Source organism: Podarcis tiliguerta, assembly GCF_965153285.1.
Source record: "Podarcis tiliguerta genome assembly, chromosome: 4".
Taxonomy (NCBI): domain Eukaryota; kingdom Metazoa; phylum Chordata; class Lepidosauria; order Squamata; family Lacertidae; genus Podarcis; species Podarcis tiliguerta.
This window is the reverse complement of record NC_139537.1, coordinates 26,655,285-26,669,268: the sequence shown is the minus strand read 5'-3', so window position 1 is coordinate 26,669,268 and position 13,984 is coordinate 26,655,285. Positions and strand designations below refer to the sequence as shown.

The 13,984-nt window shown below is 44.0% G+C and overlaps 1 protein-coding gene across 1 annotated transcript in view; it reads right to left on the bottom strand.

Annotated features, from left to right (window-relative positions):
• Positions 1–10,748, bottom strand: part of PDS5B (PDS5 cohesin associated factor B) — a 66,624-nt gene extending 55,876 nt beyond the window's left edge. Inside the window, exon 1 of the mRNA XM_083437005.1 lies at positions 10,497–10,748. The gene's annotated coding sequence lies outside the window, so the exon portion shown is untranslated. The remainder of the gene's footprint in view (positions 1–10,496) is intronic.
• Between the last annotated feature and the right edge of the window lie 3,236 nt (positions 10,749–13,984).

Genomic DNA, 13,984 nt, shown 5'->3' with positions numbered 1-13,984 from the left:
TTTAATTTACAATTTGGCGATTAACTAATATATCTAAGTTTCTCACACTGCAGGAGAAGCTTCCGCTAACTAACCACTGATTCTTGTTATGTCTGAACTTGGGGGAACTGAGGGCTGTAGTTTAACATACCCTCTTAACCTCTTCCCCTCAGAACTGAAGACATGGATCCAGTCTCCAAAAAGCATGCTCCCAGCATGCCACAGGGCATACTGCTCAGCAGCAAGGCCACAAAAAGAATTTAAATAATCTAGATCAAAAAACTTACAAACACGGGAATAAACTACTCTGAACTCTTAATACTGAACCCTTCTAGCACATGTGGACAATCTTCTTTCTGTCCATGGACATATTCCCTCAGGGATAATTTATAAGTGGCTGCATCATGGCAGTGTGAGAGGCTGTAGCCAGTGGTAGGGCAAGAGTCAAAAGTGTGTGGGGCCAACACTTTTTTTCTCCTCCTATCCATGACCTTCTTTCCCCTCTTTCTGTCGCCCTCTTTTCTTGCTGGGTCTTTTTCTAACACTTTTGGGAGGGGTCTTTCTTCCCACTTTTCTTATCCAGTGGTTTGCTGAGGCAGTAACAGATTGCTGAGGTCTGAACTAATTGCTGATATGTGCTTTTTTAAAGTTCAGAAGTCACATAATCTTTGGCCAAGGATCACAGGCTGCCCACACCAGCTCTTCAGGGAACACTTCTATAGGGCATGCCTATAGAATAGATAGGGATGCAGGTGGTGCTGTGGGTTAAACCACAGAGCCTAGGACTTGCCGATCAGAAGGTCGGCTGTTCGAATCCCCGCGATGGGATGAGCTTCCGTTGCTCGGTCCCTGCTCCTGCCAACCTAGCAGTTCGAAAGCATGTCAAAGTCCAAGTAGATAAATAGGTACCGCTCCAGCGGGAAGGTAAATGGCATTTCCGTGCACTGCTCTGGTCATGCTGGCCACATGACCCGGAAGCTGTATGCCGGCTCCCTCGGCCAATAAAGCGAGATGAGGGCCACAACCCCAAAGTCAGTCATGGCTGGACCTAATGGTCAGGCGTCCCTTTACCTTTTTATAGAATAGATGTGGGGGGAAACTCATCAGTACACAGATAAAGGAAAACTGCCTGCATCAAAAGCTGTACAAAGAATTTTCACAAACCATGACTTTTCAAGAAGTCACTTAAACCAATGAAGGCGTAACACCTATTAAGTGGAGTTTTTCCAGTATCAAAATTTTTGGTTCCCAAGCAATAAGGGTGGCATGGGAAAAGCCAACCCATTGAAGTGTGTGATATACAACTGACATTTCAGTTGCATGTTGTTGTGTTCCACAGATTTGTAGTATTCAAGAATCCCAGTTTTCATTCCAAGCACCATCTTGGATCTACACAGAAGAAATAACAACCAATAATAACATAAACTCAACAAGAATTCAGCCCTCCCCCCCGCAAATTAATTTATAGAGTCAAGCATGTTTATCTCAAAATTTTCACACTCAAGGCAACCAATTCCAGAATAAATGAATTCAAAAGCAGATTAAAAAGCTGTTTGTTACCTAAAAATATATGCCATAGGGTATCTAAATTCCAACTATCTTCCACACACAATGGAAGCTAAACTGGGAATGTGCCAAATTTTTCAGTAACTGGAAATCACTTGCTTTTAAAACCGAAAACAAGATATACTACAAACAATTGGTTTTGTATTTTTAATGCCACTGAACAAGTGTCCAAGACATACCATATTTAAGTTTTAAAGAATGTTTTATTAAGATTTATAAACTGCTTCCCAACAAACATTCATAACAATCTACAGATTTTTAAAGCATCAAATTTCAAAACACTGCATAATATGCAATATAAAATGGCTGATTCACTCTTCAAAGAAAGCCTTCTTAAAAAGGTAAGCAATACTGATTGCCCGCCCCCCAACAATGAATGCTTGAAAAACCTCTTTCCAAAGGAGAGTAGCAAAAAACAACAACAATAAATTACCTGTCTGTGACTTGGAATCAACCATATTCCTGAAGATACAGTAGCTAACCACAATCCTCAGATTCATATAACTTTCAGGGCTTAATCAGTTGATTATCATAGTATTCTAAAGCAACAAATTACTAGCCAACTGAAGCTCACCACAATGCTCCCCAAGAAATCAAACGTTATTAGTAATAAGTAACCTTCATAAAGGAACCTTGAAAAGGAACCTCTCTCACACAGCTCTATTAACTTGCCACACAGTTTCAAATATTTAACAACAGAAAGGAAGCAAATATGAGCAAAAGACAACAAAGATTGCTATTAACTGTATATAGTTCCATTTTACATCTGACTGGCACCAATTTATATAGTCTATGCTGAGAACCCTGTTTTGTAGAGAAACAAAATTTCATCCTAGTCTATCACGTTTGGCAAAAATACTACCTACAATGTGAGTTCAAATGTCTCGCTGAAGACTATCATAATGCAATCACTAGGACTTATATAGAATTTACGGTAGATATTTGTGAAACCAGCTATGTAGGCTAGAAGCAAAACTCATCAGCTGCGATGACAATCCTTAATCAAAAAAATATTGCAACTCTTCCCCTAACCTTTTGTGTGGATACAAAAGAGTCTTCTGTATACGAAATCATAGGTCTTCATAACAAATCACTGAAAATATTGATAGGTCAGAGATGAGGGCCTCTTTTTTCAGTCCAAGACAAAAGGTAGTGGAATTCAGTAAGTGCTGAAGAAAGTGATTTGACTATTTAAAAAATGTTCTGATCTGGTGACTTTACTTCAGTTTCAATGGTGGCACACCCTAAGTTCAAGGCTGCTTAGCATTTGCTGCCTCCCTTCCCATTGCACCCCATAAAAAGCCCCTCCAAGTGGTCAGGGGACACTCAGGTATATAGTCTGGGACATAGTGTGAGGAAATGGCAAAGAATCAAATGATGGGAGAAATCACCAAAACTTAAGCAAAAGCAACCTGCCCACAGAGACTTCCTAAACCTACTCAATTTTTGCTGATTCACCACATCTCAGACTCTTCCTGATTGTCTCCAGACCACTAGCAGAGACTTTTTAGGGTGACATCAAGACCTAGAGCCATTATGTAGTGTCTCTTGGTTGGTTGCAAGTGGTTTCAAGCCTATAATAGCCTTGTACAGTGGTACCTCGGGTTAAGTACTTAATTCGTTCTGAAGGTCCGTTCTTAACCTGAAACTGTTCTTAACCTGAAGCACCACTTTAGCTAATGGGGCCTCCTGCTGCTGCCGCACCGCCAGAGCACAATTTCTGTTCTCATCCTGAAGCAAAGTTCTTAACCTGAAGCACTATTTCTGGGTTAGCGGAGTCTGCAACCTGAAGCGTATGTAACCTGAAGCGTATGTAACCTGAGGTACCACTGTAATGCTATAGTCAATGTTCTTATTGCCATGTTGCAGATGCATGGCTGAAGCCAAGGCTGAAAGTGACTTATCTAAGACAATAGTATTTAGTGTCCACATCCCATCAGTTGAGGACAGACAATTGGTTGTGGACATACTCAGATTATGGAACTTCCTGCCTTGGGGAGTTAACATCAAGCCTCCTCTCTTTCAGTCTTTTGCAAAACAGTTTAGACAGTTTTTATTCTAGCAGGCACGATCTGATAGGACCATTTTTAATGGTCTGATCACTTGCCTTAAGGTGTTTTTAACAATTGTGCCTGTACCTTGCATTATTGCATTGGTATGTTTTATAAACTGATTTTGTGAGTTGTTTTTAGCCTGAATACTGTGTTATACTAGAATAATGCTGTATATATTTCTATAAATTCATAATAGTGAGTTCATGGCAGAAATGAGATTTTTACCAGGCATTTTCATAACTCAGTCTCAGTTCAACCCCACTGTTTGTATAGGCCAGGGCAGAAGGAAGGAACAAGTGGGAAAGTGTTTCTAACCCTGGCCCTTGGTGGACACCTCCATTGCCAGTCGGGTTCTGCTGCCAATGGAGGTGCCCGAGGTGGACATCTAAATCCCCTCCAGCGCAGTAGATTAGGGGGTTGCATTGCCCTTCCCACTGCCCTTTCCTGTATGTTTTCCAGCTTAACAATATCATTTATGAAATTAGTTGTTTGGGGATGTGCATGGTGTTTTTGTTAATGCTGTACCAAAAATGCATATAATTAAGCTTCTTCACAGCCACGGTCAGTTCAGACCCACCAGCAGATTTGGTTAGTGTGCATCACTTGACACATCCTTACATTCAGTCTCCCTACCATTTTGTTGCCCAACAACCACACACAGGGAATATCCTCTGCTTTTCAGCGTCTGCTTGAGATTGCACCATTCTGAAAGCATCTCTGCAATCTACAAATATACTTCGTTACTTTGATCTTTGGAGTTCTTTTAAGAACTGAAATGTGGATACCAACAGACCCCGAAGACTGGTTTCTTTTTAATTTTTCAGTCAGTTCTACAACTTTATCCTCTTTCATCCCCATTTTACACAGTTCTTCACAATTCACTTCCCCAAAACACTGCTTCACATATGGGCTTCTCTCTCCCAAACATCCTTGCAATTTAACATATGTTCAAGAATTTGTTTAGCTTCCCTGCAGTTTCCTTCCCTTCCTTCAGTGTTTTCTTTTATACTGACATCTTTCTCCAGAGAGTTTCCTACTTCTAGTGTGTTCACTTTTTAATAGTATCAGTTTGTTCCACGAGTACTTTCTTGGCTAGCCTTACTGTCAACTTACATTTACTATGCCATAATTTCTGCTTTTTATTTTTCTCATTTTAGCGATGCTTCATTTGTACAGCTTTTAATGCAAGTCACATTTCTTTCTACAGCCTCCTTGACTGCAATTTAACAGCAATTTCAAGAAATAGTACATTATAAATATAACTGTGACTTTCTTGACAATTTCCCACTCAGCAGAAAGTTTGGTGGTGTTACACTCACTGTTTTGAAGCAGTTGAACAAGATATTTTGCATCAAATTCAAGGCATCACTTGGGATTTAATCATAACTCTTGTAAACCCAAATCTGCAATTATTTATTGTGTCTAAGCTTCTGGGTTTATCACAATGACATTTCCCAGTCAATTTTATTATATCAACAAGGTGGCTCCTTGATTTACTTTATATATACCATCCAACTGTCAGTCAATGAGCTGACAATACAGTGCATTTAGTACTTATTTAGCTGGAATTTCTACATACAGTGGTACTTAATTCGTTCCAGAGGTCCGTTCTTAACCTGAAACTGTTCTTAACCTGAAGCACCAATTTAGCTAATGGGGCCTCCTGCTGCTGCCGTGCTGCTGCCATGCAATTTCTGTTCTCATCCTGAAGCAAAGTTCTTAACCCGAGGTACTATTTCTGGGTTAGCGGAGTCTGTAACCTGAAGCGTATGTAACCCGAGGTACCACTGTATAACAATTCTGTGGATAAGTTTGTTTCCTTTATTATGGTGGGACAGAACTTCCAACCCATGGGCCAGATTATAGTCAATAGGGGTAGGATTAACTACAGCTCCCATCATTCCCAGCCAGGATGGCCAATGGTCAGGGATGATGGGAATTGTTGTCCAACATCTAAAAGCTACCCCAGTTCCCACCCTAGTGCAACCAAATACTGCTTTGAGCAAAGAAGATCTTCCTTGGCAGCTCATCTGGAGTTGAAGCTAGGCTGCAAAGTAAGGTAGGAAAAAAGCAGCACATTTTAACCATTCAATTTTGTGGGGGTGAAAGCACCCCCTGGGTCACTTTTCACTGTGCAATTCACAGTAAGCAGATCTAAAAAGTAGTCCTTCTAGGACACAAACTGTCACCCACACAGCATCTCCAAACTTCAGCACTTACCACTTACCATTTTTCTACTGGAAACAAAAGAAAATCTGTAGCATTCAATGCTCCCAAAATGAATCACATTTTGCCATTAGGGTGTATTTACTATCCTAGTCACTGTTATAATTTTTTCATAGAAAAATGGTCAGGGACACATCACCAAAGAACACTGAGATCAAACACGTTTGCAGTTACATGACAACGGATTAACCAAATTTGCAATCACTACTCCAAGGACCCACTGTTGCAGCGCAGATTTATCTAGAATGACACAACTTTGGCCGAAGGCATTTTCATTCGTTTTACAGAGAGCAAAACAACTCATGATTATTGAGCAAGTGTCAATAGGTTGGCACAAACCGTATAATGTTTTGGGGACGTTTCTCTAACCTAGGACAACTTTCTTGCAATTTTCTAAATGGGTTTAGGAAAACACCCAGAAATAAGTGTTTTCTGGCTCTTAGTGTTTGAGTATTGTCACGCACACGTCTTCTTACACCACAGACAAAAAATATTTAAGCAGACAATACACCTCCAAAAACTTACTGTGATTGTTTTCCCCTGACACTGGGACAGTGCTTTTTTTAACTAGAAAAGAGGTGCTGGATCGCCATCCCTACCTTATAATTCCTGATTTATTTAACATGCAGAGCAACAATACTGTCAATGTAAGTTTACTTGGTTCTCTCAATAATTTTTATGTAAGTATACTTTCAGTTTCAGGTGCCACAGGTCACCTGTTTTGGCTCTCTCATCATCAGGAAACAGACATATATGTTTCTTTACTCTTTGTTTCTACATATTTTTGTAGACATTGCATTTAATCTTCACACTGAGATCTCAGTTTGAATGCACTGGTTTTAGCTTCTATCCATCCACCAATGCTTTGAGAAAATATATTGTCCCCGTTTCCTTAACCTGATCAGTTTCGCATTAGAAGGAGCACCAGCAAATGAGTTATATTGCAGTTCTACATATGTGCTCCCTCCCCCAAAACATCCCTTTTTTCAAATAGATTTAAATTCTTTATTCTAACACCAGCATTACATTCATGCATTGAGACTTCACATCTTTGCCTGTCGTCTCCCTATGAGAATCTGGTCTTAACCCATGTAGCAATCTAAATTTGGCTTCCTGGACTTCCCATCTAAATTATCTGCCTTCTCTAATAGCCTAACTAGTCATTTCATGATATCAGAAACAGTCACACCACACAGGAAGGTAATGTCATGCAATGAAGCTACCCATCACAAATCTATCTATGTCTCTAAGGTTACTACATGGATCCTACACTCTATACTATGGGGAATGTGGAGCTCTAAGCCATTTCAAGAACTCTATCACCATTAGAGAAATGGTGAGGTTATAGCAAACACAGCATGAAACACTTTCTGATCCACTTTCCTCCTTTGTCTGGATTCTGCAAAAAAAATTTCAATAGAATAAATGGGCAAGAACTCTTGAAAGGGCTACATTCCAATGTGTTTGCCATCAGTTGAAAATTCAGTCATATATTTTCTCTATTTCTAATATTAGACTACCGCCAAACTATATTTTAACCTCATTATAAACTCTTTTATAATGGTAAAGCAATGAAGCACAAGGTTGTGCTCTAATAATATAAGAAGTGCCAGATAATAGAAGAAGAAACCAAATTCCTCAAGCAACACTATTCCTAAACATTTACGAACAGTAAGAGATATTATGAACATTATTCTTAAGAGCTTTAGCGGGAAAGGAGGTCTTACTTTAGCTTGAATCTGTTCAACAGGACACACTACTCAATTCATGGCAAGACTCTCCATAGGTGAATTTTCTACATTTACACAGTATTGAGGACCTTACAGACCAATCCTAGACATGTCTACTCAGAAACCCCATTTACTTCACTTATGCTTACTTCCAATAAGTAAGTGTGAAATTACAGCCTTAGCTAGTGCTACAACTCTTACAAATGTAAACAACGTTTTAGAAACTATCATTGACTTAAGGATGCAAGCTGATTACATTCTTACCTGGCACTAACAAGAAAAGTATCCATTGAAACGATCTCCAGCATTTTGATTCTGAGTAGTAGACTGCATCTGACTTTGCAAACAGTGAAGTGAAGTCAGATACAGTCACTCCCTCTAACCACCTTCCTCCCTTGCCCCTAGCAGTAAAAGCAGTACATAAAAGCAGTTGAAAGGTATGGGTGAATTAAAAGAGAGTTGCCTTTCCTAAGGGGACATTTGAAGTAGGCGACAAGTTAACTTCCTAGGGAGAACATACCACAACTAAGAACCACAACCAAGGTTTTTCCCCTTTCTCTTTGAGAGGGAAAGGACAGCTTCATTCACAAACTTCCTAGTGACAGTATGGACACTCAGCACAGCACACAAAGAACAAGTTCCACCTATGAGTCCCCCTCACTTTTCCTGCTAGGTAAACACAACCATTGCTTTAATAATATTTGCCATATACACACACCCCAACTAGGTAGTGGAGGGGAAGAAAGGTAGTGAAGGAGCGTCTCCACCCCCATTGTTCTGCCTGGACACTGAGGTCCAGCGCTGAGGGCCTTCTGGCGGTTCCCTCACTGTGAGAAGCAAAACTACAGGGAACCAGGCAGAGGGCCTTCTCCGTAGTGGCACCTGCCCTGTGGAACGCCCTCCCATCAGATGTCAAAGAGAGAAACAACTACAGTACCTGACATTTAGAAGACACCTGAAGGCAGCCCTGTTTAGGGAAGTTTTTAATGTGTGATATTTTCATGTATTTTTAATATTTGTTGGAAGCCGCCCATAATGGCTGGGGAGATAATAAATTATTATTATCATCAAAGCGTGATTTCAGAAAGTGGTTACTAGACAAAGATCACCAGGCAGTTCACTATTTGCAAGTCTGCTATATATAGATTTATGACCAATTTAAAATAATAAAATAAGAAACATTTTGGAATTGTTTCTTAATTAAAAGATACCAATACTGCCTACGAATTTGTATAGTCAGCCTCAAATACTTAACCATGGCATTTATGTTTTTCCTGAAGTAACAGATTTCACAGCTAGCTGCCAATGAATACTATTTAAAGACATTACACCCGTTCAGAATAGTATACTGAACACATGCAAAGTGGGATTGCTGCAATAAGCTCCACCCCTGATTTCCACGTGTAGACTGTACCTTATGCACAATGCCGGTGTGTGTACAAAATACAAGTCCTAGATTGCGTGTACAGAGCCCACTCTGTGTGTATAAGGCACAATCAACTCATGAAGGATAAGAGGAAAACCAAACTGCCAGAACCTTGTCAGCAGACATCTGCACAGGGCTAACACAATCCCTCACAATGCAGGAGTAAACAGAACTACCCATGTAGGGTTTGACAAAATATTATTAACACACCTATAACTGTAACAGAAAAGCAGTGTCATCCAAAAATGCATTAAATCCAAGTTAATGAACAGCATGACCGTGCAAGACACACTTCACACTGCAGTTATAGGTCTCCACAAGAAATCATTGCAAAGTGAATATATCGTGCACCTGTGAATTCCTTTACTTTTAACAGTAAAAAAAATATATCGCTGCAAGAGCAGTCAGCTTGTGGATCTGAGGCTATGCCCACCCCTGATCTGTTTTTTCTCCATCAACCATTAAAGGAGCAGAGCTGCAGAGAGAGAAGCATCTTTATTTACTACACTGCAAGGCTGAAATTTCAGGTCCGGGATCCGTGGATCAGACAAACTCTCTTTCAAAAAGTAAAGGCTATCCGAGAGCGACCTATCACAATGATGGCAACTCACTGGCCGAAGGAAAAAGTGCGAGTGGCCTCTATTCAATATATGAAGCAACGGGTGCAAGGCAAACTAGCACGATTTGGATAGGTTATATTCGAGGCAAGCAGCGCCCACCCCACTTCCTCCGTAAAGGAGGGAGAGAGAAAGAGAGAGAGAGAAAGCGACACGCCTCCAATGCACGGCAAGTTAAGAGAGCATAAAAGGAGGTGGGGGAACGAGCCTGGAGTCCCTTTTCCCCCTTCCCTCCACCGCCATCCTTACCAGGCCCCAGCCAATGGCAGCAGGAAGGGGCTGAGCTGGGGCAGGGTGCCTCTGCGAGGAGGAGGAGGAGGAGGTGGGGGGACTAGGCCAACTAGGGAAGCCAAAGCACAAGGCTGCTCCGGGGCTCTCGGAGCCGCTCAAGTCTTGCAAGGAAAAAGCGGTTCTATTGGGGCGGCCGGGGAAAGGGCAGCCGCGCCACATTTGAGGTGCAAAAGCCTCCTGCCGCCTGCAGCTGCTGTCTCTCTCCCAGAGATAAGGATTGTGCAAAGGGGGACCCGGGCAGGGGAAGAATGGGGCGGGGGAAGGGCAGGCGGAAAAAAATAAAAAATAAAATGTGTGCATTAAAGCGAGATGGGGAAGGCAGACAAGGTCACCCGCCACCACGCTGCTCATCCTCCCGCCACCCCCCAAAACACAGACCCACAATCGCCCCACGGAGGAAAAGGCGGCAAGTTCAATATGCAGAGAACGGCCGAGGCGAAGGGGGGGATGGCGGCCCCGGGGGGGAGATGGAGGAAGAGCCATGGGGGGCAAGTAGTCCTTCTCCCAGCCCCCTGCTCGGTTTGCCGCCTGCCTCGATCGCCGAAGGGCTGGCGGTGGCGCGAAACGGGCTTCCTCCCCGCCTAGAGAAAGAGGGCGCTGCGCTTACCTTCCCAGGGGCTGCCGCCGCCGCCGCCGCTGCTTCTGGTGAAGACGAGGCAGAGCGAGCTCGTCCGCTCCGCTCTCTGGCCCCGCCGCGCTAGGCTCGGGGAGCCGCCGCCGCCGCCGCTCGGCCCCGCAGCCAATCGCCGCGCACCCGCCTCCCTCCCTTCCGCAGCTCGCCGCGGTGCGTCTCCCCCCCACCCCTCCCCACTCGTCGGCTTCAAAATGGCGCCAACTCGTCTCCGGCGGCTGCTTCTCTCGGACGGACCCCGCCACCGAGCGGCAGGGAGAGGCCGGCGCCAAAGTGAGGCAGGAGCGACCCCTGCAGACACCGGGAAGGAAGTGGCGCTAGCAGACGGAGAAAGGGGGGACAGCGACGCTGAACAGCCGTCCCAGAGACTGCGGGGTGCGTGGGAGCAACTCTTTCCCCCTCCCGAGGCGGGTGGCTGCCTGCTCGACACCAGGCTTCAAGGCACAGCGCGTCGGCGGATTCCACGGTCGCCTAAATAAATTGGGTATAAGAAGGAAGGAGCCACAGAGGCATGAAACTTCGGATGCACTCCGCAAAGCACCTCCGAGCCTGACGCTGCTGCTTGCAAGCGTGCATGCCTGAAGGCTCGCAGCCCCTCATTCTTTTTTTGTGCACGGTGGCCAGAGCATGAGAAATCAGTTACGCGGTGCAGTTTGAGCCCCGTTGAGTTCCATGGGACTTATTCGCAGGTAAGTGCGGGACTGCAGCTTAAGGAAGTTGTTGTTGTTTAGTCGTGTCCGACTCTTCGTGACCCCATGGACCAGAGCACGCCAGGCACTCCTGTCTTCCACTGCCTCCCGCAGTTTGGTCAAACTCATACTGGTAGCTTCGCAAACACTATCCAGCCATCTCGTCCTCTGTCGTCCCTTTCTCCTTGTGCCCTCCATCTTTCCCAACATCAGGGTCTTTTCCAGGGAGTCTTCTCTTCTCATGAGGTGGCCATAGTACTGGAGCCTCAGCTTCAGGATCTGTCCTTCCAGTGAGCACTCAGGGCTGATTTCCTTAAGAATCGAAAGGTTTGATCTTCTTGTAGTCCATGGGACTCTCAAGAGTCTCCTCCAGCACCATAATTCAAAAGCATCAATTCTTCACCAATCAGCCTTCTTTATGGTTCAGCTCTCACTTCCATACATCACTACAGTACAGGGAAAACCATAGCTTTAACTATACAGACCTTTGTTGGCAAGGTGATGTCTCTGCTTTTTAAGTTGCTGTCTAGGTTTGTCATTGCTAAGGAAGTTAGCAGTATGTATTTAGTATCTGAAGGCACAGGTACTTAGCTCTGGGATACTTCTGGATCCCTTGTTGTCCCTTGAGGCTCATGTGGCCTTGGTGGTGCGGAGTGTCTTCCATCAGTGTCTTCTGCTGGTGGCCCAGCTGTGCGCCTGTTTGTACAGGAATAGCCTAACTGCCGGTGTCTATGTTCTGGTAACCTCTAGGTTAGATTACTACAATGTAGGGCTGCTGCCCCTGAAGACAGTTTGGAAACTTCAGCTGGTGCAGAATTCAGCAGCCAGGTTGCTCACCGGAGCATGATGGTTTGAACATACTACATGGATCCTTGCCCGACTCCACTGGCTGCCAACTAGTTTTTGGCCCCAATTCAAAGTGCTGGTTTTGACCTATAAAACCTATAAAACGGCTCAGGATCACAATACCTCAATAACTGATTCTCTCCATAGAAACCTACTCAGACACTGAGATCAGCATCTGAAGCCCTCCTTTATGTTCCTCCTCCACAAGAGGTCTGGAGGGTGGCAACACAAGAATGGTCCTTTTCTGCAGTGGCTCCCCGCTTGTGGCTCTTCCCAGGGAAACTCAACCAGCGCCTAGATTATATATTTTTAAGCACCAGGTGAAATGTTTCTCAATAACCAGGCCTCTGGCTGATTAACATTCTACATCCTTTTAAATGTGTTTGTGGGAGGAGGGTCAATGGTTTGTTTTGTTTTGATGTATTTTGTGTTCTCATTTTGTATTTTTATGTTGTGAACTGCCCAGTGATCTTTGAATGAAAGGCGGTGTACAAATTTAGCAAATAGTAATAATAATAATATGGGGTGTTAGGGGAGGGGTAGTACCTCAGGTGGGGGACATGTCATGCTCCTTCTGGGGTAGTTTGTCCATCTCTGGTCCCCACCCTGCATTCAGCTCTATTTAAACAAAAAACAAAAAAACCTTTTAATGGTGTTTATATTTCCTTGGATACATATTTTAAATCTATTTAATTAGTATATCGATTGTTAAATTCCATTTTGACCGTTTTAATGTTTATGTATAAATGATGCTGAAATTCTGGTTTTTACTATGCTGGCTGTAATAATAAACATTCACACTACACTCAGCTCTTAGCTGTGGCTCCTAAAAGCATGAGACTGTAGGCACACCCTGGGAATGGCTTCAACTGGCCAGCTATACCAGGTAATGACAGCCGAGGGGGTCTCAAACCCTCGGTGACTTCCCCTGCATACGAAGGCGGGCTCTGCCAAATTGAGCAGACGAGACCAATAGTGGGTCCAACGGTCAAGAAGGCGGTTTTGGCGCATGCTGAGTGTAGAGGCATCTAGATCAAGGGAAGTAATAGTGCCACTGTATTCTGCTCTGGTCAGACCTCACCTGGAGTACTGTGTCCAGTTCTGGGCACCACAGTTCAAGAAGGACACTGACAAACTGGAACGTGTCCAGAGGAGGGCAACCAAAATGGTCAAAGGCCTGGAAACGATGCCTTATGAGGAACGGCTAAGGGAGCTGGGCATATTTAACCTGGAGAAGAGGAGGTTAAGGGGTGATATGATAACCATATTCAAATATATAAAAGGATGTCACATAGAGGAGGAAGAAAGGTTGTTTTCTGCTGCTCCAGAGAAGCAGACACGGAGCAATGGATCCAAACTACAAGAAAGAAGATTCCACCTAAACATTAGGAAGAACTTCCTGACAGTAAGAGCTGTTCGACAGTGGAATTTGCTGCCAAGGAGTGTGGTGGAGTCTCCTTCTTTGGAGGTCTTTAAGCAGAGGCTTGACAACCATATGTCAGGAGTGCTCTGGTGGTGTTTCCTGCTTGGCAGGGGGTTGGACTCAATGGCCCTTGTGGTCTCTTCCAACTCTATGATTCTATGAGGCAAGTGAGGGGCAGATGGGTCTCATCAACCTAGGAAGGTAGCCCATCTAGGAGAAGGAAAACTCTGATCCTAAACCTCCACTGACTTGTGAGACATCTTCGGGAGAAGAAACGGCTAAGGAGTAAACCCTACACAAAGCCTGAGTGGAGTCCCTAAGACGGTTGGATGGCAGCTTTTGTGCTTCTTCCGGCAACTCCTGCAGCCAAGCTAGTGCCAAACATACTCCTCTTCTTTCCTTTGGACTACATCAGTGAGGCCCAGAGGTGGGGCTTGTCATCTGGGCAGCCCAGGACATGCACACTGCTCAGGACTGTTCCGCAGGGGAGGTCACTTCAGTTCTGC